The 24,189-nt window shown below is 43.8% G+C and overlaps 2 non-coding genes and 3 pseudogenes across 2 annotated transcripts; all 5 read right to left on the reverse strand.

The window, feature by feature from the left end:
- Positions 1-2,017: 2,017 nt before the first annotated feature.
- LOC142729603 (U2 spliceosomal RNA) lies at positions 2,018-2,206 on the reverse strand. The gene has a single exon (XR_012878382.1). It is a non-coding gene; the product is annotated as a U2 spliceosomal RNA (small nuclear RNA).
- A 6,545-nt stretch (positions 2,207-8,751) lies between these two features.
- Positions 8,752-8,920, reverse strand: LOC142729621 (U2 spliceosomal RNA; annotated as a pseudogene).
- Positions 8,921-15,490: 6,570 nt separating this feature from the next.
- On the reverse strand, positions 15,491-15,678 carry LOC142729632 (U2 spliceosomal RNA). Its single transcript, XR_012878397.1, has one exon. It is a non-coding gene; the product is annotated as a U2 spliceosomal RNA (small nuclear RNA).
- Positions 15,679-22,211: 6,533 nt separating this feature from the next.
- Positions 22,212-22,423, reverse strand: LOC142729612 (U2 spliceosomal RNA; annotated as a pseudogene).
- A 1,324-nt stretch (positions 22,424-23,747) lies between these two features.
- On the reverse strand, positions 23,748-23,858 carry LOC142729636 (U2 spliceosomal RNA; annotated as a pseudogene).
- Positions 23,859-24,189: the final 331 nt, after the last annotated feature.

Below are 24,189 nucleotides of genomic sequence, written 5' to 3' on the forward strand. Positions count from 1 at the left end.
GCCACCTCTTCTGGGCAGTTCTCATACGTATGCCCAAAGTCCATACATTTCCGGCAAAACAAAGGCATGTTAGGATAAAACAGACGTCCTCTGTCTCTGCCAATTAAGAATCCTGAAGGGGGGTGATGGTATCCCCCAATTCCTTCTGAGTCTTCCTTCAGCTTGACAAAAAACTTATATTTTCCTGTCCACAGCTTCTCAGAGTTCAGGACTTTGTGGGAAAAGCGCACTGAGGCGCAATGTCTCTGAAGAAAGAAGCTGATGTCATCCAGGAGCACATGGGGATTACTCATATGAACCACCAGAGGCTTTTCTTCAGTGGTAAACAGAATAACAAAGACTAGACCTTTAAGGTCTTCCTCACCCAACTTCAACCTGATGGTCCTGTACAAGCTTTGACAAGCAGCTTCCGACACCAGGGTAAGGGTATAGCGACCTGGAGCATCTTGGAGAGCTAGGATGTCTTCTCTCTTTATCCCAAGGATCTCCAGCAAAACTCGCCTCACGAAGAAACCCAGCTGGAACTTGTCTCTGGCATCATCTCCAACCTCGATCTTGAAGGAATCCTTTATCTTCAGTTCATCGGATCTTGAAAAACGCATAGTAGCCTCCATCCTCGCTTTGTGGGGATCGCCTTCTCCTCGAATTCTCCTCGCAGGTCCTCTCCTTATAGCAGCATAGGGCTTAAGATGGCGAACCACCGATGCCCTATGGCCAAGAGCTCGACAAGCTTTGGAAAGACCTTTCAGTCAGACACGAGATCTTAGCCAAAAGGCTGAGAAGCGATAACCCGAACGGGCCGCGCGTTGCCCGAGCCTGCCCGATACTGCTGTTCAGCCCTTGCAGCGATTCAGCCTACTTCTAGGCAATTCCATGGGGCCCTGCAGGCTCACACACTCACAGCTACACGGGAGGTGAATAAAGGCCGGAGAGGAAGCCAGACAGGATTTGCTTCTTTTGCTTGCACCACAATGCAGTGCTGAAAGAGGAGGAATCTACATAAAAACGCCTTCCTGGCAACGCCCAAATGCCCTGCTGCCATGCAGATAAACACTGGCAGCGGCAGCAAGTGCATGCCCACAGCCACCCCTTGTTCCTTCACACCTTGTATCAGCTGTAATCCAGTCCAGTCCAGTGCTGCCTGCTGAGCAGCACTGACCAACACTGCCTGGGCCCAGGCTTTTATCTCTGAGGCCCCATTATGATGTCAGAAAGCTGGCTCTGGCTCCTCAGGGCTCCACTATGACACGTGCAAAGTTCCGTCTGAACTTTATATAAGACGGTGCGGCTCAGTCAGTCACTCAGTGTTGCCTGAGAGGGCAACACTGCAACAGTCGGCCGCCAGGCTGTCTTTTTTTGCACAGCTAGTTGCCTCCAGGAGGCCACAAGAGGGAGACAAGGGACTGCAAAATGGAAAATAAGCATCCACCAACTTTACAGACAACTTCTCCTTGCTCCTACAACCTCCATCCTTGCACAGTTTGTTATTCTTCTAGGTAACATAGTAACAAATCCAAATTGCTGCTCTCTTTGTAGGCAAGCAAGGCTTTGTTGCAACTGCAATTCTTACTCCTTCTTGAAATGTAGGGACGACAGTACATTCCATCACATCCATCTAGTGTACACAGGTAGGTCCATTGTGGCGGGCGGGCGGCTTTAATGGCTGTTTGCTGTTCCCCTACTCCACTCCACTATTTGACTGTGGTGCTGCATCAATCAGTGGCTGGCTCAGGTGCAGCTCTTTAACTTACCTAAAAGGGAGGGCGGAGAGAAGACAAGGAAGGTGAATGAGCTGTTCCAATGTGAAATGCCGGAAACACAGACACACAGACGACACAAAACTAGAGGTGGCAATGTATTCATTAATTGCATTTAATCAATTAGCTCATTATCACTCATGCATTGTCCAACAGGTGTTGAAATAATGGGATTAAAAGGGGAGATCCCTTCAGAAAGACAGAAACAATGGCAAACACAAAAAACACTTTTGGAATCTGATTTTAGTCAACACATAAGGAAAGGGTGCACCGGTCCTGGAAATACTGCAATACCAGGTCAATGCGTGGAGTGGACAGAGCAAGCTCTATTTCCATCTCCCTGTTCTAAAAATCCATTTAATATATGGTCCCCAGATAGGGGACGTATCAGATATTAAACTGATAAGAACAGATTTTTTTTGAGTTGACTACCCCAACAAAGGAGGTAACCGTTTATTTAAAATTTTTGACAAAAAAGGATTTACAAATTTTTACATTTTTACAATAAATCAATAAATACACAGGGTTTACAACAATGGTATAATAATAAATACAAGTTATCAGATAAAATCACATAACTTATAAAAGGGCACTTGGTGGCATCAAATTATGGAACTCCATTCACTAAAAAACCATTTTCTACATAAAACAGGAGAGAGTTTTTTATCTAAAAGAAAATACTTGTGCATCTCACTTAAACAAATGGCTAAAACATCATCCACAGTTAAAACGTCATGTTTAAATAAAAGAATGTTTCTGGCCGCCCACAGAGCTGCTTTGACGCAGTTAGTGATCTTCCATGCCATCATTTTTCGGGTCTGTGTTGGGCATTCCAGACATCCATAAAAAACGCCATTGCTAGTAAATCTCTGTAGTCCTGTAATCTTCTGTGCCAAGGGGAGGATTCTTGACCACACCAATTGTGCGTAGTAGCACTGCCAGAAAAGGTGGTAGACTGTCTCATCATCTCTGCAACCTCCCCTTGGACACGCAGCCGAGTTGGTCAGTCCCCTTCGATGCTGGAATGCCCGGCATGGAAGACACTCGTGGGCACAACTCCAGGCCAGATCTTTCTGAGGATTAAAAAGATAATTAATATTTACCATTCTCCATATTTGTTTGCACTTTTGTTCACTAAAATTACTAATGGGGGCTACTAAAACATTTTCTTTTATCTTTTTTAAAACACTTTTACTATTTTGCACGTCTTCAATTCTCTTGCCTTTCAAGTTAAAAAGGTTCACAATTTTCTCTAAAATCTTGTACTGGTCAGGGAGGTTAAAAGCATACGGGGAGCTTAAAACCGTGGAGAACCATCCGTTCCTCCTCATAAAATACCCGGTGTTAAAACGGATAAAATATGACCAGTAGTGATCCTTAAAAGCAGCGTTAAGACATGCAGTAAAAAATTTGATTAAAAGAAAGGTCTTTATGTCAGGGAAATCCTTACCACCCATTAGTTTTGGCATCATCACCTTCTCTCTCCTGAGTTTTTCCATTTTGGAGTTCCATAAAAATGTAAAACAAGCTTTATTTATTTTTTTTAATAAAATATCAGGGGGAGGGAAAACCATACTCAAATATAATAAAATCGGTAAAATCACCATTTTGGTAATTAAAACTTTTCCCTCCATGGTCAGCTTTCTCAAATTCCACATACAAATCTTTTTATTAACTTTTTGTGCCACCAAGTCCCAACTGTTAAAACCATTGTTTAACTCATTGAAGGAGACCCCTAAAATCTGCACAGTCTCTGACACAGGGACTGGAATGTCCTGTAAAATCATATTGCCAATGTTTAAAATGTTACTTTTATTAAAATTGACTTTAAAACCGGAGGAGCAACAAAACTTATAGATCTGTCTTAAAGTTGTTTGCAGTGATAGGGTGTCCCTACACAGTACCGCGACATCATCCATGTACCCCACTACCTTTGCCTCTAGTCCCCCCCCGCCCGGCAGGGGGACTCCACGTATCTGTTTGCTTTTCCTCAAGGTGCACAGTAGAGGCTCAATTGCACAAATAAAAAGTAGTGGGGACAAGGGACACCCCTGCTTCACTCCGGAATTTAAAAGGACATCCTGTGTTTTAAAACCTTTGACTAAAATCTTGCTAGTGCAGTTGTCATAAAAGGCCTTCAGAGACTGTATAAAACCTTCCGGTATACCCATTTTCTCTAAAACCTTAAAAAGATAAAAGTGTGACACTCTGTCAAAGGCTTTCTCAAAGTCGATTGTTAAAACTGCCATTTTGCCTTTCCTCTCCTTTGTGTCATTAATAACATCTTTTAAAAGGTTCAGGTTATCCCATATGCTCCTCCCGGGTATCCCACAGACCTGGTTGGAGTGAATTATTTTGTTTACGACTGCTTTTAATCTATTTGCACAAATTTTAGCCATTATCTTGTAGTCGCAATTTAGCAGTGTAATTGGTCTCCAGTTTTTAATGTCGGTTTTGTCCCCCTTTTTGTACAGCAGGGACACCTCACCTTTCTTCCAGGACCCCGGGAGGGCTTTTGTTCTAAAAACTTGTGTAAAAAGAGAGTGGAGATCTTCCTTTAAAACACCGTAAAATAGAACATAAAACTCTATGGGTATACCATCAGGACCAGGGACTTTACCTGTTTTAAAACTCTTGGTAGTTTCTAAAATTTCTTGTTCTGAAATCTCCTGTAATAAAAAGTTTTGGGAGACAGGATCTAAAACAGCATCAACCTCCTTCAATGAGTCATTCATAAAAGCATTGTCAATGTTTTTAACATTAAAAATATCCGCATAAAACCCATGTACCTTTTTTAAAATATTTTGGGTATTTGTTTCACCTTCAATATTATCCAACAGGGTATGCTTATCATTGATTTTCTTAAAAAAATACCTGGAGCAGGTCTCGTTCTCCTCAAGATGTTTTACCTTACAGCGAAATATTATTTCCTTTCCCCTCTGCTCCAGGCACTGGGAGATCTCTTTTTTAATCTCAATGATCTCCTTGTCCACCAGCATACCCTGTTCTCTGAATTTATATTGGGTCTGCAGACGGGTATTTAAATTTGCATAAAATTTGCATTTCTCTTTTGCTTTTCTCATCCCAATCTTAATAAAAAAATCTCTTATTTTAACTTTCATTTTTTCCCACCAGGTGACGATGGGCATATTGGGATGTCTTACCCGTCTGCAGCCTTTGTAAAAGGTAATAAAATCAGCTAAAATTTGCGGATCTTCTAAAAGGGATACGTTTAATTTCCAGGCTTTTTTCGGAGTTCTTCTTTGGTTATCACATTTCACTTTAAAATACAATAACTTATGGTCAGAAAAGACGTTTGGGTTAATATCACATTTAAAAGGCAGTATTTGATAAGAGCAGAAGATAAAATCAATCCTGGAGCTGCAGGTCACGTTGCTCCAGGTAACGCCGGCCTCTTCACATAAATCCCTGTTACATTTTTTAAAAACATCGGTGAGTTTAAAATCAGTAACAATATCTTTTAAAATTGACGAGGTCTTGTCGTAGTTCCTGCTTACTGAATTAGAGAACCGGCGTTCCCCCTTTAAAATACAATTAAAATCACCCGCTAAAACAAGTGGTTCTGAATCATTAATAAAAAGGGGTAAAATCTCTAGCATTCTAGCTCTTTCATTTCTCTCAGGAGAACCATAAAAGTTTAAAAACTGCCATTTAATATCGTCTATAAAAGCTTTGACCATTAAAATTCTGCCTGGTAAAATTTCATAAAAACTGTCAATTAAAACGTTCCCTTTAAATAAAATAGCGACACCTGCGGCTTTAGATTCGTTAGACCCGGACCACACCGAAGGTCCGAGTCTCCAATCTCTTTCATATTTTTTATAGTCCATGCGATGTGGGATGCAGCATTCCTGTAGGAAAAAAACTGACGCGGTAAGAATAGAGAGGTAATCAAACAGGGCAGCTCTTCTTGTCTTAGAATGCACGCTTCTTACATTTAAGGAAAGACCACATAACTCAGCCATGAGGAAAAGGGAGAAAGACAGTCTTTATAATCTTACCCGAGGTGGCCTCAGCAGTCCTCCGCATCGCCAGAGACCCCACTAGGACTCTCATAACCTTCGATTCTGGAGTCCACTGAAAAAATAGAGAAGGTAGGAGAGGAACTCCCATCACTTAGCTGACCCCCCGCCAAACCTGAGGCACTAATCATGAAAGGATCCCATATGGACTCCACGGGCAACATTTCATCTGCTGGAGCTTTTTTGGCAGCGACCTCCCCTTCGATAGGGGCAGGAATTGCGCTCCCTGACGTCTCTGGGACCTCCGTCACCTCGGAGGCAGCTGTCCGTGTATCCCCCAACTGGCTAGAAGGGGGTGGACCTTTAGTCGTCACTTTCGGGGGCACGTCCAGTGGTTTCCCTGCCTTCGCCAATGCAGGTACTTCCATCGGCACCCCCGCTGCCACCTCCGAGTACGCCCTACGTCGCTTGTGTGTCGCTGCCGCTCCGCCCGGGTCCTCTGCCTCAGGTACAGGCTGACCCAGCATCTCTTGCGGACCAGTAGGATCAGCTTCATCCGAACTACCCGTCTCCCCAGTTTCCTGGGGGGGCTTTTTCGTCCGCTGATCACTGGATCGACGCTTGTTCCGTCTCTGCTCTTTTGGGTCACCTGTTTGGGGGGGTCTGCTAGAGGTATCCATCTCATCCTGGCCTTCTCCTTGGGGTTCATCTCCTTCTGGGGGTACGATCTGGCCTGCTGGCTGCTCGGGACGCCTCGGCCGGACCTCGGGTTGTTCCGATCTGTGGGGACAAAATGCAAAAAGGTGACCAACTCGGCTGCAATATCGACACCTTTTCCCCAGAGGGCAAGTTTTGGCCTCGTGCTCAGAGCTGCCACAGTTCCTACAGGTGCTCTCGCAGGACTCATTGGTGTGACCGTACTTTTGGCATTTCCTACAGAATGGAGGCATCCCTGAAAAATAAAAGTCTCCTGCCATATCTCCTAATTTAAAACGTGCTGGCGGCAGCATTATCCCTCCTGTAAAATTGGCATCTCTGTAGCATGTCACTAGAAATCTCCATTTAGAGGTCCAGACCCCAACCTCATTCATGACTTTGCCAATACACTTTACCGTTTTAAAATAGGGGGATAAAAAGGACATCACATCTTTTACGTCAGCAAATGGGCAGTACATCTTAATAACAATCATTTTTGTGATGTCCAAAACATGCTCGTAAAAATCCACTCCGTCCAGTCTCGGGTCCTTTTTTACTGCATATGCCGCCAGCAGATCTTGGAATACTCCATTCTGTATAAATGTGATGTCATAGGTTCTTCTTCTTGGGTAGTCCTGCACTGCCAAAATCTCCCTCTTTTGGACATTGAAAATGCCAACAAGCACGGTCTCCACCACGAATTTCAAGCCGCAAGTCGTCGCCTTCTCCTCCGAAAGAATAACTCGCACGGTATTCTTAATCCGGGCATACGCCGGTATGTCACCTGGATTTTCATCCATAGTGAATCTTTTATTTTTTTGGAATAGTCACGCCACCCGTTGGTGACGTAACGTCTACGCAGCCTCCCCTTTTCGGCCGAAGCCTACACGGGGGTATGTGGATCGCAACTCGTTGCTCAGGACTAAGCCTCTCTCCCAAATAGCAGCACGGGGGTGAAGTCCAGGCGAACCTGGACGATCCCCCGAGGCCGAGAGAGAGGGTACCTGAGCACCTCCTAACCAAGACCAGGCAGCACTGACTACAAGTAATCAGAACTACACTTGATCTCAGCCAGAAGGCCGAGAAGCGATAACCCGAACGGGCCGCGTGTTGCCCGAGCCTGCCCGATACTGCTGTTCAGCCCTTGCAGCGATTCAGCCTACTTCTAGGCAATTCCATGGGGCCCTGCAGGCTCACACACTCACAGCTACACGGGAGGTGAATAAAGGCCGGAGAGGAAGCCAGACAGGATTTGCTTCTTTTGCTTGCACCACAATGCAGTGCTGAAAGAGGAGGAATCTACATAAAAACGCCTTCCTGGCAACGCCCAAATGCCCTGCTGCCATGCAGATAAACACTGGCAGCGGCAGCAAGTGCATGCCCACAGCCACCCCTTGTTCCTTCACACCTTGTATCAGCTGTAATCCAGTCCAGTCCAGTGCTGCCTGCTGAGCAGCACTGACCAACACTGCCTGGGCCCAGGCTTTTATCTCTGAGGCCCCATTATGATGTCAGAAAGCTGGCTCTGGCTCCACTATGACACGTGCAAAGTTCCGTCTGAACTTTATATAAGACGGTGCGGCTCAGTCAGTCACTCAGTGTTGCCTGAGAGGGCAACACTGCAACAGCCGGCCGCCAGGCTGTCTTTTTTTGCACAGCTAGTTGCCTCCAGGAGGCCACAAGAGGGAGACAAGGGACTGCAAAATGGAAAATAAGCATCCACCAACTTTACAGACAACTTCTCCTTGCTCCTACAACCTCCATCCTTGCACAGTTTGTTATTCTTCTAGGTAACATAGTAACAAATCCAAATTGCTGCTCTCTTTGTAGGCAAGCAAGGCTTTGTTGCAACTGCAATTCTTACTCCTTCTTGAAATGTAGGGACGACAGTACATTCCATCACATCCATCTAGTGTACACAGGTAGGTCCATTGTGGCGGGCGGGCGGGCGGCTTTAATGGCTGTTTGCTGTTCCCCTACTCCACTCCACTATTTGACTGTGGTGCTGCATCAATCAGTGGCTGGCTCAGGTGCAGCTCTTTAACTTACCTAAAAGGGAGGGCGGAGAGAAGACAAGGAAGGTGAATGAGCTGTTCCAATGTGAAATGCCGGAAACACAGACACACAGACGACACAAAACAAGAGGTGGCAATGTATTCATTAATTGCATTTAATTAATTAGCTCATTATCACTCATGCATTGTCCAACAGGTGTTGAAATAATGGGATTAAAAGGGGAGATCCCTTCAGAAAGACAGAAACAATGTCAAACACAAAAAACACTTTTGGAATCTGATTTTAGTCAACACATAAGGAAAGGGTGCACCGGTCCTGGAAATACTGCAATACCAGGTCAATGCGTGGAGTGGACAGAGCAAGCTCTATTTCCATCTCCCTGTTCTAAAAATCCATTTAATATATGGTCCCCAGATAGGGGACGTATCAGATATTAAACTGATAAGAACAGATTTTTTTTTAAGTTGACTACCCCAACTTTGGGGGTAACCGTTTATTTAAAATTTTTCAGGTTTTACAATAAATTAACATTTTTCAACATTTCTACAGGGATTCAAATTTTACAACAATGGTTAAAAAATAAATACAAATTGTCAGATTAAAATCATACAATTTATAAAAGGGCACTTGGTGGCATCATATTATAGAATTCCATTCGCTAAAAAACCATTTTCTACTTAAAACAGGAGAGAATTTTTTGTCTAAAAGATAATACTTGTGCATTTCATAAAAACAAATTCCTAAAATATCATTCACAGATAAAATTTCATGTTTGAATAAAAGAATATTCCTGGCCGCCCACAGAGCTGCTTTAACGCAGTTAGTAATCTTCCATGCCATAATTTTCTGAGTCCTTGTTGGGCACTCCAGACATCCGTAAAAAACGCCTTCACTTGTAATTCTCTTTATTCCGGTTATCTTCTTCATCAAGGGGAGGATTTTTGTCCATATGAGTTGTGAAAAATAACATTGCCAAAAGAGATGTAAGACTGTCTCGTCATCGCGGCATCCTCCCCTTGGACACGCAGCCGAGTTGGTCAGTCCCCTTCGATGCTGGAATGCCCGGCATGGAAGACACTCGTGGGCGCAGCTCCAGGCCAGATCCTTCTGTGAATTAAAAATGAATTTAGCATTAACCATGCTCCAGATAATTTTGCATTTGTTTTCATTAAAATTGCTAATGGGGGCTATTAAAACATTTTCTTTTATTTCCTTTAAAACATATTTACTATTTTTTACATCTTCTATTCTTTTGTCTTTTAGGTTAAAAAGGTTCACTATTTTTTCTAAAATCTTATACTGGTCTGGCAGGTTAAAAGCATATGGCGAGCTTAAAACCGTAGAGAACCATCCGTACCTCCTCATAAAATAGCCAGTGTTAAAACGGATAAAATAAGACCAGTAGTGTTCCTTAAAAACAGTATTAAGACACAGTGTAAAAAAATGGATTAAAAGAAATGCTTTTATATTTGGAAAATCTTTACCACCCATTAGCTTTGGTGACATCACTTTTTCTCTCCTGAGCTTCTCCATCCTAGAATTCCATAAAAATGTAAAACATGCCTTGGTAATCTTTTTTAATAAAATATCAGGGGGAGGGAAAACCATACTTAGATATAATAAAATTGGTAAAATCACCATTTTTGTGATTAAAATTTTTCCCTCCATTGTCAGTTTTCTAAGATTCCATAAACAAATTTTCTTATTAACTTTTTGTGCCACCAAGTCCCAACTGATAAAACCATTGTTTGACTCATTGAAGGAGACTCCTAAAATCTGTACAGACTCCGACACAGGGACTGGAATGTCCTGTAAAATCATGTTGCCAATATTTAAAATATTACTTTTATTAAAATTGACTTTAAAACCGGAGGAGCAGCAAAATTGGTATATCTGTTGTAATGCTTTTTGCAGTGACGGGGCGTCCCTGCACAGGACCGCGACATCATCCATGTACCCCACTACTTTTGCCTCTAGTCCCCCCCCGCCCGGCAGGGGGACTCCACATATCTGCCTGTCATTCCTCAATCTGCAGAGTAGAGGCTCGATCGCACATATAAAAAGTAGTGGGGACAAGGGACACCCCTGCTTCACTCCGGAGTTTAAAAGGACATCCTGTGTCTTAAAACCCTTTACTAAAATCTTGCTCGTACAATTTTCATAAAAGGCCTTCAGAGACTGTAAAAAGCCTTCTGGTATACCCATCTTTTCTAAAACCTTAAAAAGATAAAAATGTGATACTCTATCAAAGGCTTTCTCGAAATCTATGGATAAAACCGCCAATCTGCCTTTTCTCTCCTTCGTATCACCAATAGCATCTTTTAAAAGGTTTAAATTGTCCCATATGCTCCTCCCAGGTATCCCACAGACTTGGTTGGAGTGGACGATTTTCTCTATAACAGCCTTTAGCCTATTCGCGCAAATCTTGGCCATTATTTTGTAGTCTGTGTTTAGTAAGGTGATAGGCCTCCAGTTTTTAATATCTGTTTTGTCCCCCTTTTTATAAAGCAGGGACACCTCACCTTTCTTCCAGGACCCCGGGAGGGCTTTTGTTCTAAAAACTTGAGTAAAAAGGGAATAGAGATCCTCTTTTAAAACTCCATAAAATGTGACATAAAACTCTATGGGTATACCATCAGGGCCAGGGACTTTACCTGTTTTAAAACTCTTGATGGTATCTAAAATCTCCTGTTCCGTAATATCCTGTAATAAAAAATCTTTGGAGACAGGATTTAAAACAGCGTCAACCTCCTTCAATGAGTCGTTCATCAAATCAACATTAACAAGCTTTATATTAAAAAGATCCGCATAAAATCTGTGTACCTTTTTTAAAATATTGTCAGTGTTTGTATCTCCATCAACATTGTCTAACAGGGTATGCTTATCGTTAATTTTCTTAAAAAAGTACCTGGAGCAGGTCTCATTTTCCTCGAGGTGTTTCATTTTTGAACGAAAGACAATTTCCTTACCTCTCTGCTCCAGGCACTGGGAGATCTCCTTCCTAATCTCCATAATCTCCTCCTCCACCTGCATACCCTGTTCTCTGAACTTGTATTGGGTCTGCAGACGGGTATTCAAATTAGCAAAAAAATCCTGTTTTTCTTTTGCTTTTCTCCTTCCGATTTTTATGAAAAAGTCTCTTATTTTTATTTTTATTTTCTCCCACCATGAGACTATGGACATATTTGGATGTCTTACCCGTCTGCAGCCCTTATAAAAGGTAATAAAATCAGATAAAATTTGCGGATCATCTAAAAGGGAAACGTTCATTTTCCAGGCTTTTTTGACAGTATTTTTCCCAATATCATTTTTAACTTTAAAATACAATAATTTATGATCAGATAAAACATTGGGATTAAGATCACATTTAAAAGGCAGTACTTGATAAGAGCAGAATATAAAATCGATCCTGGAGCTACAGTTCACATTGCTCCAGGTGACGCCGGCCTCTGCAGATAAATTGCTGTTACATTTCTTAAAAACATCAGTAAGTTTAAAATCAGTAACTATATCTTTTAATAATGAGGAGGTTTTGTCATAATTCCTGCTTACTGAGTTAGAGAACCGGCGTTCCCCCTTTAAAATACAATTAAAATCACCCGCTAAAACAAGTGGCTCTGAATCGTTTAAAAAAAGGGGTAAAATCTCTAGCATTCTAGCTCTTTCATTCTTGTCCGAGGACCCATAAAAATTTAAAAACTGCCATCTAATACCGTCTATAAAAGCTTTGACCAATAAAATTCTACCTGGTAAAATTTCATTAAAACTGTCAATTAAAACGTTCCCTTTAAATAAAATGGCGACACCTGCGGCTCTGGAATCGTTAGACCCGGACCACACTGAAGGTCCGAGTCTCCAGTCTTCCTTATATTTGTTGTAGTTCGTGCGATGTGGGATACAGCATTCCTGTAGGAAAAAAACGGTGGCGGAAAAAATAGAAAGATAGTCAAACAGGGCAGCTCTTCTCGTCTTAGAATGCACGCTCCTAACATTTAAGGAAATGCCACCTAACTCTGCCATGAGGAAAAGGGAAAAGAGACAGTCTTATGTAATCTTACCCGAGGTGGCCTCAGCAGTCCTCGGCGTTACCAGAGACCTCACTCGAACTCTCATCGCCCTCCGACTTCAAACCGACTGTATAAGTTGAGGAGATTGGAGAGGAACTCATGTCAGACAGCTGACCCCCCGCCATACCTGAGGCACTTATCGCAAATGGGTCCCAGATGGACTCCACGGGCAAGGTTTCTGGAGCATTTTGTATGGCAGCCTCCTCCCCTACGATAGGGGCAGGAAACGCACTCGCGGCCGTTTCAGGGACTTCTGTCACCTCAGAGGCAGCTATGCTTGTCTCCCCCAACTGGCGAGAAGGGGGGAGACCTTCAGCTGGTGCTTCCGGGGGCGCGTCAACTGGTTTCCCTGCTTTCGCTCTAGCAGGTACTCCCATCGGCACCCCCGCTGCCACCTCTGAGTACGCCCTACGCCTCTTAGACCTAGCTGCCGCTCCGCCCGGGTCCTCTGCCCCAGGTACAGGCTGACCCAGCATCTCCTGCGGCCCAGGCGGATCAGCTTCATCCGAACTACCCATCTCCTCCGTTACTTGAGGGGGCTTTTTCATCCGCTGATCACTGGCTCTTCTCTTAAACCGCCTTTGCTCCTTTGGGTCACCTGTTTGGGGGGGTCTGCTGGAGGTGTCCATGTCATCTGCCTCTTCACCTCTTGGTTCCTCTCCTTGTGCGGGGGCGATCTGGCCTGCTGGCTGCTCTGGACGCCTCGGCCGGACCTCGGGTTGTTCCGATCTGTGGGGACAAGTAGCATATAGATGACCAACTCGGCTGCAAAAACGACACCTTTTCCCCAGAGGGCAAGTTTTGGCCTCGTGCTCAGAGCTGCCACAGTTCCTACAGGTGCTTTCGCAGAACTCTTTGGTGTGACCGTACTTTTGACATTTTCTACAGAATGGAGGCATTCCTGTATAAAAAAGATCTCCTGCCATATCACCTAATTTAAAGCGTGCTGGCGGCAACATTATCCCCCCTGCTGTATTGGCATCTCTATAACAAGTTACTAAAAATCTCCACTTTGACGTCCAAACTCCAACTTCGTTCATTATTTTGCCAATACATTTTACACTTTTGAAATAGGGGGATAAAAAGGACATCACATCTTTTAAATCAGCAAACGGGCAGTACATTTTTATCACAATCATCTTAGTGATGTCCAACACATGTTCGTAAAATTCAATACCGTCCAGTCTCGGATCGTTTTTTACCATGTATGCCGCCAGCAGATCTTGGAACACTCCATTCTGTACAAAAGTTATGTCGTATGTTCTTCTCCTAGGATAGTCTTGTACCGCCAATATCTCCCGCTTCTGAATGTTGAAAATGCCAACAAGCACGGTCTCCACCAAGAACTTCAGGCCGCAGGTCGTCGCCTTCTCTTCTGATACAATTACACGGATTGTATTCTTTATCCGGGCATACGCCGGTATCTCACCAGGACTTTCGTCCATGGTGAGGGGTTTTCACGGAAAGTTACGCCACCCGTTGGTGACGTAACGTCTACGCAGCTTTCCCCTTTTCGGCCGAAGCCTACACGGGGGATATGTGGATCGCAACTCGTTGCTCAGGACTAAGCCTCTCTCCCAAATAGCAGCACGGGGGTGAAGTCCAGGCGAACCTGGACGATCCCCCGAGGCCGAGAGAGAGGGTACCTGAGCACCTCCTAACCAAGACCAGGCAGCACTGACTACAAGTAATCAGAACTACACTTGATCTCAGCCAGAAGGCCGAGAAGCGATAACCCGAACGGGCCGCGCGTTGCCCGAGCCTGCCCGATACTGCTGTTCAGCCCTTGCAGCGATTCAGCCTACTTCTAGGCAATTCCATGGGGCCCTGCAGGCTTACACACTCACAGCTACACGGGAGGTGAATAAAGGCCGGAGAGGAAGCCAGACAGGATTTGCTTCTTTTGCTTGCACCACAATGCAGTGCTGAAAGAGGAGGAATCTACATAAAAACGCCTTCCTGGCAACGCCCAAATGCCCTGCTGCCATGCAGATAAACACTGGCAGCGGCAGCAAGTGCATGCCCACAGCCACCCCTTGTTCCTTCACACCTTGTATCAGCTGTAATCCAGTCCAGTCCAGTGTTGCCTGCTGAGCAGCACTGACCAACACTGCCTGGGCCCAGGCTTTTATCTCTGAGGCCCCATTATGATGTCAGAAAGCTGGCTCTGGCTCCTCAGGGCTCCACTATGACACGTGCAAAGTTCCGTCTGAACTTTATATAAGTCGGTGCGGCTCAGTCAGTCACTCAGTGTTGCCTGAGAGGGCAACACTGCAACAGCCGGCCGCCAGGCTGTCTTTTTTTGCACAGCTAGTTGCCTCCAGGAGGCCACAAGAGGGAGACAAGGGACTGCAAAATGGAAAATAAGCATCCACCAACTTTACAGACAACTTCTCCTTGCTCCTACAACCTCCATCCTTGCACAGTTTGTTATTCTTCTAGGTAATATAGTAACAAATCCAAATTGCTGCTCTCTTTGTAGGCAAGCAAGGCTTTGTTGCAACTGCAATTCTTACTCCTTCTTGAAATGTAGGGACGACAGTACATTCCATCACATCCATCTAGTGTACACAGGTAGGTCCATTGTGGCGGGCGGGCGGGCGGGCGGCTTTAATGGCTGTTTGCTGTTCCCCTACTCCACTCCACTATTTGACTGTGGTGCTGCATCAATCAGTGGCTGGCTCAGGTGCAGCTCTTTAACTTACCTAAAAGGGAGGGCGGAGAGAAGACAAGGAAGGTGAATGAGCTGTTCCAATGTGAAATGCCGGAAACACAGACACACAGACGACACAAAACAAGAGGCGGCAATGTATTCATTAATTGCATTTAATCAATTAGCTCATTATCACTCATGCATTGTCCAACAGGTGTTGAAATAATGGGATTAAAAGGGGAGATCCCTTCAGAAAGACAGAAACAATGGCAAACACAAAAAACACTTTTGGAATCTGATTTTAGTCAACACATAAGGAAAGGGTGCACCGGTCCTGGAAATACTGCAATACCAGGTCAATGCGTGGAGTGGACAGAGCAAGCTCTATTTCCATCTCCCTGTTCTAAAAATCCATTTAATATATGGTCCCCAGATAGGGGACGTATCACATATTAAACTGATAAGAACAGATTTTTTTGAGTTGACTACCCCAACAAAGGAGGTAACCGTTTATTTAAAATTTTGAACAAATTTACAATAAATCAATACATTTCAACAAAATTTACATAAATTTACAATCATGGTTTTTAATACAGATAAATACAAATTGTCAAATAAAAACAATTTATAAAAGGGCACTTGGTGGCATCATATTATGGAACTCCATTCACTTAAAAACCATTTTCTACATAAAACAGGAGAGAGTTTTTTATCTAAAAGAAAATATTTGTACATTTCATTAAGACAAATGGCTAAAACATCTTCCACAGCTAAAACTTCATGCTTAAATAATAAAATGTTTCTGGCCGCCCACAGAGCTGCTTTAACGCAGTTGGTGATCTTCCATGCCATCATTTTTCGAGTCTGTGTTGGGCATTCCAGGCATCCATATAAAACGCCATCACTTGTGTATCTCCGAAGTCCTGTAATCTTCTGTACCAAGGGGAGGATTCTTGTCCATATTAATTGCGCATAAAAACATTCCCAGAAAAGGTGGTAGACTGTCTCGTCATCTCTACATCCTCCCCTTGGACACGCAGCCGAGTTGGTCAGTCCCCTTCGATGCTGGAATGCCCGGCATGGAAGACACTCGTGGGCACAGCTCCAGGCCAGATCTTTCTGTGGGTTAAAAAGATATTTAGCGTTCACCATCTTCCATATTTCTTTGCATTTTTGTTCATTAAAATTACTGATGGGAGCTACTAAAACATTTTCTTTTATCTTTTTTAAAATTCCTTTACTATTTTTTACTTCGTTAATATTTTTGTCTTTTAAGTTAAAAAGGTTTACAATTTTTTCTAAAATCTTATACTGGCCAGAAAGGTTAAAAGCATACGGGGAGCTTAAAACCGTGGATAACCAACCGTTCCTCCTCATAAAATAACCTGTGTTAAAACGTATAAAATATGACCAGTAATGTTCCTTAAAAACTGCATTAAGACATAAAGTAAAAAATTTTATTAAAAGGAATGCTTTTATATCGGGGAAATCTTTCCCCCCCCATTGGTTTGGGTAATATTACCTTCTCTCTCCTGAGCTTTTCCATCCTGGAGTTCCATAAAAATGTGAAACATGCTTTAATTATTTTTTTCAATAAAATCTCAGGGGGAGGGAATACCATACTTAAATATAATAAAATAGGTAAAATCACCATTTTTGTAATTAAAACCTTTCCCTCCATTGTTAACTTTCTCATGTTCCACATGCAAATTTTCTGATTGACTTTTTGTGCCACCAAGTCCCAACTGGTAAAACCATTATTTGACTCATTGAAGGAGACTCCTAAAATTTGTACAGACTCTGACACAGGGACTGGAATGTCCATTAAAACCATTTTGCCGATATTTAAGATGTTACTTTTGTTAAAATTTACTAAAAAACCGGAGGAGCAACAGAATTGGTAAATCTGTTTAAAGGATTTCTGTAATGACAGGGTGTCCCTGCAAAGGACCGCGACATCGTCCATGTACCCCACCACTTTAGCCTCTAGTCCCCCCCCCGCCCGGCAGGGGGACTCCGCTTATCTGCTTATCCTTTCTTAACCTGCAGAGTAGAGGCTCAATTGCACAAATAAAAAGTAGTGGGGACAAGGGACACCCCTGCTTCACTCCGGAATTTAAAAGGACATCCTGTGTCTTAAAACCCTTTACTAAAATTTTGCTAGTACAATTTTCATAAAAGGCCTTCAAAGACTGTAAAAAACCTTCCGGTATACCCATCTTTTCTAAAACCTTAAAAAGATAAAAATGTGACACTCTATCGAAGGCTTTCTCGAAATCTATAGATAAAATTGCCATTTTACCTCCTCTCTCTTTCGTGTCACTGATCACATCTTTTAAAAGGTTTAAATTATCCCATATACTCCTCCCGGGTATCCCACAGACCTGATTGGAGTGTATGATCTGGCCTATCACTGCTTTTAATCTGGTCGCACATATCTTCGCCATTACTTTGTAGTCAGAGTTTAGCAAAGTGATAGGCCTCCAATTTTTAATGTCTGTTTTGTCCCCCTTTTTGTAAAGCAGGGACACCTCGCCTTTCTTCCAGGACCCCGGGAGGGCTTTTGTTCTAAAAACTTGGGTAAAAAGAGGGTGGATATCCTCTTTTAAAATACCATAAAATATGACATAAAATTCTATAGGTATACCGTCAGGGCCAGGGACTTTACCTGTTTTAAAACTCTTTGTAGTTTCTAAAATCTCCTGTTCCGTAATATTCTGTAATAAAAACACTTGGGAAGCAGGATCTAAAACAGCATCCACCTCCTTCAATGAGTCGTTCATAAAATCAACATCAACATGTTTTGTATTAAAAAGATCCGCATAAAAACCGTGCACCTTTTTTAAAATGTTTTGGGTATTTGTTTCCCCATCTATCTCATTTAACAGGGTATGCTTATCATTTATTTTCTTGAAGAAGTACCTGGAGCAGGTCTCATTTTCTTCAAGATGTTTCACCTTAGAGCGAAAGATTATCTCCTTTCCCCTCTGCTCCAGGCACTGGGAGATTTCTTTTTTAATTTCGGTGATCTCTTTCTCCACATGCATACCCTGTTCTCTGAACTTGTATTGGGTCTGCAGACGGGTATTTAAATTAGCATAAAATTCAAATTTTTCTTTTGCTTTCTTCATCCCAGCTTTAATAAAAAAATCTCTTATCTTTATTTTCATTTTTTCCCACCAGGAAACAATTGGCATATTGGGATGTCTTACCCGTCTGCAGCCCTTATAAAAGGTGATAAAATCGGATAAAATTTGCGGATCCTCTAAAAGGGATACGTTTAATTTCCAGGCTTTCTTCGGAGTTCTCCTTTGATCGTTCAAATTAACTTTAAAATATAAAAGTTTATGGTCAGAAAACACGTTAGAATTAAGATCACATTTAAAAGGCAGTATTTGATAAGAGCAAAAAATAAAATCGATCCTGGAGCTGCAGTTTACATTGCTCCAGGTGACGCCGTCCTCTTCAGGTAGATCCCTATTGCATTTTTTAAAAACATCAGTAAGTTTAAATTCCACTGTAATATCTTTTAAAATAGACGGGGTTTTATCATAATTTCGACTTACTGAATTAGAGAACCGGCGTTCCCCCTTTAAAATACAATTAAAATCACCCGCTAAAACAAGTGGTTCTGAATCATTGATAAAAAGGGGTAAAATTTCCAGCATTTTTGCTCTTTCTTTTTTGTCTGTAGAACCATAAAAGTTTAAAAACTGCCATCTAACACCGTTTATAAAAGCTTTGACCATTAAAATTCTGCCTGGTAAAATTTCATAAAAACGATCAATTAAAACGTTCCCTTTGAATAAAATGGCGACACCTGCGGCTTTTGATTCATTGGACCCGGACCACACTGAAGGTCCGAGTCTCCAGTCTTCCTCATATTTTTTATAATTCATGCGGTGAGGTATGCAGCATTCCTGTAGGAAAAACACTGAGGCGGTAAAAACAGAAAGGTAGTTAAAAAGGGCAGCTCTTCTTGTCTGTGAGTGCACGCTTCTTACATTAAGGGAAAGACCACATAACTCAGCCATGAGGAAAAGGGAGAGAGACAGTCTATTTTTATCTTACCCGAGGAGGCCTCAGCAGTCCTCCGCGTCGCCAGACACCCCACTCGAGCTCTCATCATCATCTTTCCTCGAGTCAAATGTACGCATCGATGAGGTTTGAGAGGAAGACCCGTCACTCAGCTGACCCCCCATACCTAAGGCGCTTCTTGAAAATGGGTCCCAGACGGACTCAACGGGTAAGATTTGGCCATCTTTGGCAGCGTCCTCCCCTTCTATAGGGGCAGGAATCGCGCTTCTGGACGTCTCAGGGACCACGCTTACCTCGGAGGCAGCTGTCCCTATATCCCCCAACTGTCTGGAAGGGGGGGGGGGACCTTTAGCTGTCGCTTCCGGGGGCACGTCAACTGGTTTCCCTGCCTTCAACCTGGCAGGTACTCCCATCGGCACCTCCGAGTACGCCCTACGTCTCTTAGTGAGAGCTGCCGCTCCGCCCGGGACCTCTGCCTCAGGTACAGGCTGACCCAGCATCTCTTGCAGGCCAGTAGGATCAGCTTCATCCGAACTACCCTGTGCCCCAGTCTCCTGGGGGGGCTCTTTCGTCCGCTGATCACTGGCTCTGCGTTTTTGTCGCCTCTGCTCTTTAGGGTCACCTGTTTGGGGGGGTCTGCTGGAGGTATCCATATCATCTTGCTCGCCTCCTTGGGGTTCCTCTCCTTGTACAGGGGTGATCTGGCCTGCGGGCCGCTCGGGACGCCTTGGCCGGTCCTCGGGTTGTTCCAACTCTTTAGATCTGTGGGGACAAGTAGCATACAGGTGACCAACTCGGCTGCAAAAACGGCACCTTTTCCCCAGAGGGCAAGTTTTGGTCTCGTGCTCAGAGCTGCCGCAGTTCCTACAGGTGCTGTCACAAGACTCCTTGGTGTGACCGTACTTTTGGCACTTCCTACAGAATGGAGGCATCCCTGAAAAATAAAAGTCTCCGGCCATATCACCTATTTTAAAACGTGCTGGCGGCAACATTATCCCTCCTGTAAAATTGGCATCTTTATAACATGTTACATTGAATCTCCACTTTGAGGTCCATACACCAACCTCATTCATTACTTTGCCAATACATTTCACAGTTTTAAAATAAGGGAATAAAAAGGACATCACTTCTTTTAAGTCGGCAAAAGGGCAGTACATCTTTATAACTATCATTTTAGTGATGTCCATAACGTGCTCATAAAAATCAACACCGTCCAGTCTCGGGTCATTTTTTACCGTATAAGCCGCCAGCAGATCTCGGAATACTCCATTCTGTATAAAAGTAACGTCGTATGTCCTCCTTCTTGGGTAATCCTGCACCGCCAAAATTTCTCGCTTCTGGATGTTGAAGATACCAACAAGTACGGTCTCCACCACGAATTTTAAGCCGCAGGTCGTCGCCTTCTCCTCCGATAGCACTACACGAATTGTGTTTTTAATCCGGGCATAAGCCGGTATCTCACATGGATCCTCGTCCATGGTGAGTAAGGTATTGTTACGCTACTCCCTAGTAGGCGCAACGTTAGGCGCAACTCCCCTTTTCGGCCGAAACCTACACAGGGGTATATGGATCGCAACCCGTTGCTCAGGACTAAGCCTCTCTCCCAAATAGCAGCACGGGGGTGAAGTCCAGGCGAACCTGGACGATCCCCCGAGGCCGAGAGAGAGGGTACCTGAGCACCTCCTAACCAAGACCAGGCAGCACTGACTACAAGTAATCAGCACTACACTTGATCTCAGCCAGAAGGCCGAGAAGCGATAACCCGAACGGGCCGCGCGTTGCCCGAGCATGCCCGATACTGCTGTTCAGCCCTTGCAGCGATTCAGCCTACTTCTAGGCAATTCCATGGGGCCCTGCAGGCTTACACACTCACAGCTACACGGGAGGTGAATAAAGGCCGGAGAGGAAGCCAGACAGGATTTGCTTCTTTTGCTTGCACCACAATGCAGTGCTGAAAGAGGAGGAATCTACATAAAAACGCCTTCCTGGCAACGCCCAAATGCCCTGCTGCCATGCAGATAAACACTGGCAGCGGCAGCAAGTGCATGCCCACAGCCACCCCTTGTTCCTTCACACCTTGTATCAGCTGTAATCCAGTCCAGTCCAGTGTTGCCTGCTGAGCAGCACTGACCAACACTGCCTGGGCCCAGGCTTTTATCTCTGAGGCCCCATTATGATGTCAGAAAGCTGGCTCTGGCTCCTCAGGGCTCCACTATGACACGTGCAAAGTTCCGTCTGAACTTTATATAAGACGGTGCGGCTCAGTCAGTCACTCAGTGTTGCCTGAGAGGGCAACACTGCAACAGCCGGCCGCCAGGCTGTCTTTTTTTGCACAGCTAGTTGCCTCCAGGAGGCCACAAGAGGGAGACAAGGGACTGCAAAATGGAAAATAAGCATCCACCAACTTTACAGACAACTTCTCCTTGCTCCTACAACCTCCATCCTTGCACAGTTTGTTATTCTTCTAGGTAACATAGTAACAAATCCAAATTGCTGCTCTCTTTGTAGGCAAGCAAGGCTTTGTTGCAACTGCAATTCTTACTCCTTCTTGAAATGTAGGGACGACAGTACATTCCATCACATCCATCTAGTGTACACAGGTAGGTCCATTGTGGCGGGCGGGCTGGCGGGCGGGCGGCTTTAATGGCTGTTTGCTGTTCCCCTACTCCACTCCACTATTTGACTGTGGTGCTGCATCAATCAGTGGCTGGCTCAGGTGCAGCTCTTTAACTTACCTAAAAGGGAGGGCGGAGAGAAGACAAGGAAGGTGAATGAGCTGTTCCAATGTGAAATGCCGGAAACACAGACACACAGACGACACAAAACAAGAGGTGGCAATGTATTCATTAATTGCATTTAATCAATTAGCTCATTATCACTCATGCATTGTCCAACAGGTGTTGAAATAATGGGATTAAAAGGGGAGATCCCTTCAGAAAGACAGAAACAATGGCAAACACAAAAAACACTTTTGGAATCTGATTTTAGTCAACACATAAGGAAAGGGTGCACCGGTCCTGGAAATACTGCAATACCAGGTCAATGCGTGGAGTGGACAGAGCAAGCTCTATTTCCATCTCCCTGTTCTAAAAATCCATTTAATATATGGTCCCCAGATAGGGGACGTATCAGATATTAAACTGATAAGAACAGATTTTTTTTTTTTTTTTTTTTTCAAATTTAAAGACTTGATCATCATTATGAAAAAACCAAATATAATTTTTATTTCTCTCTCTTTTTTTTTTTTTAAAGTAAAATTAATAAAACAAACCGTTTCTTACAGCGATTACACCAAGCATATCCACAAGATGTTCTCGAAGATCTTGACCGTCCCATTCCAAATTTACAATACATGCCAACCAGGTTGGTACTTTATATCTCTCCAGAAAATCTGGTATATTCCCTCTTAAACAGGTTCGTACCCGCCTCCGAACCTTCTCAAAATTAATTTTATCTCTTAATCCCTCCACGTCTTTCACTAGTTTATCTCTTTCTGCTCTATCTTCATCTGAAACTACATTTTGTTCCACAATTTTCCTCCTTTTTGTTTCATCACTTTTTTTAACCTCAACACTTTTCCCCGCTCCTCCCTTTTCCTGTGGTTTATCCTCTTTTTGTGGGGTAACTTTCTCTTCCTTTCTTTTAACGGTCTTCTTACTCTCCTCCTTTGCTTCACTTTTACTTTTTTTTGGACAATTTTTAAACACATGCCCTTCTTCTCTACACATGTTACACACTTTGCCCTTCTCACAATCATTATACTTATGACCTTCCTTAAAACATTTGGTACAAATTATTTTTCCACAATTCTCCTTCTCATGCCCATACTCTTTACAATTGTGGCAAAAAATCCCCATTCCAAAAAAGTAGAGATTCCCACTTGCACTGCCAATTTTAAAGCGTGCTGGAGGAAGCAATAAGTTTCCAGCCTCTCCAACTGCCTTAAACTTACACAGGAATTTCCATTTACCTGTCCAGAATCCAAAGGGATTAAAGACCTTACCCTTCTCCACCACCTCCTCACAGAACTTAGTGAGAAAGCATATTATATCGTCTTTACACACATAGGGGGAAAACATTTTAACAATGACCAACTTTTTGCTAGGAGCAAAGTGCGGTGTTACAATCACACCAACCAGTCTTGGATCCTGCTTCTTCCTCTTTAAAGTGTCCAGAAAATCCAGATAAATGTCCTCTGTACAAAAAGTGACATCGAAACATCCTCTTCTTGGATAGTCCATTACAGACAATATCCATTGTCTCTCCAACTGGAAAAGATCAAGCAAGAGTACCTTCGTTAGGAATTCCAAGTCTCTGCTTTGTCCTCCAGATTCCTCCATCGTAAAACGAACAGCATTCCGAGTACGCATGTAGTCAGGGACTTCCTCCATCCTGCCGCAACAAAAGCCAACGATATCCAAAGAAATCCAAAGATAGTACCTTCAGCACCTAGATGCCAGGCAAGTGATCGCTCCCCGTTGCCCTGGACTAATCCTCCTCCCCAATAGCAGCAGAGGGGTGAAGTCTCTCCTAAGAGAAACGATCCCCCCAGGCCAAGGAAAAGGGTACCAGGGCACCTCCTGACCAAGAAACAAGGCAATACCCTAAAGTACTACACTTGATCTTAGCCAAAAGGCCGAGAAGCGATAACCCGAACGGGCCGCGCGTTGCCCGAGCCTGCCCGATACTGCTGTTCAGCCCTTGCAGCGATTCAGCCTACTTCTAGGCAATTCCATGGGGCCCTGCAGGCTCACACACTCACAGCTACACGGGAGGTGAATAAAGGCCGGAGAGGAAGCCAGACAGGATTTGCTTCTTTTGCTTGCACCACAATGCAGTGCTGAAAGAGGAGGAATCTACATAAAAACGCCTTCCTGGCAACGCCCAAATGCCCTGCTGCCATGCAGATAAACACTGGCAGCGGCAGCAAGTGCATGCCCACAGCCACCCCTTGTTCCTTCACACCTTGTATCAGCTGT

This window comes from Rhinoderma darwinii, unplaced genomic scaffold (genome assembly GCF_050947455.1).
Source record: "Rhinoderma darwinii isolate aRhiDar2 unplaced genomic scaffold, aRhiDar2.hap1 Scaffold_729, whole genome shotgun sequence".
NCBI lineage: Eukaryota > Metazoa > Chordata > Amphibia > Anura > Rhinodermatidae > Rhinoderma > Rhinoderma darwinii.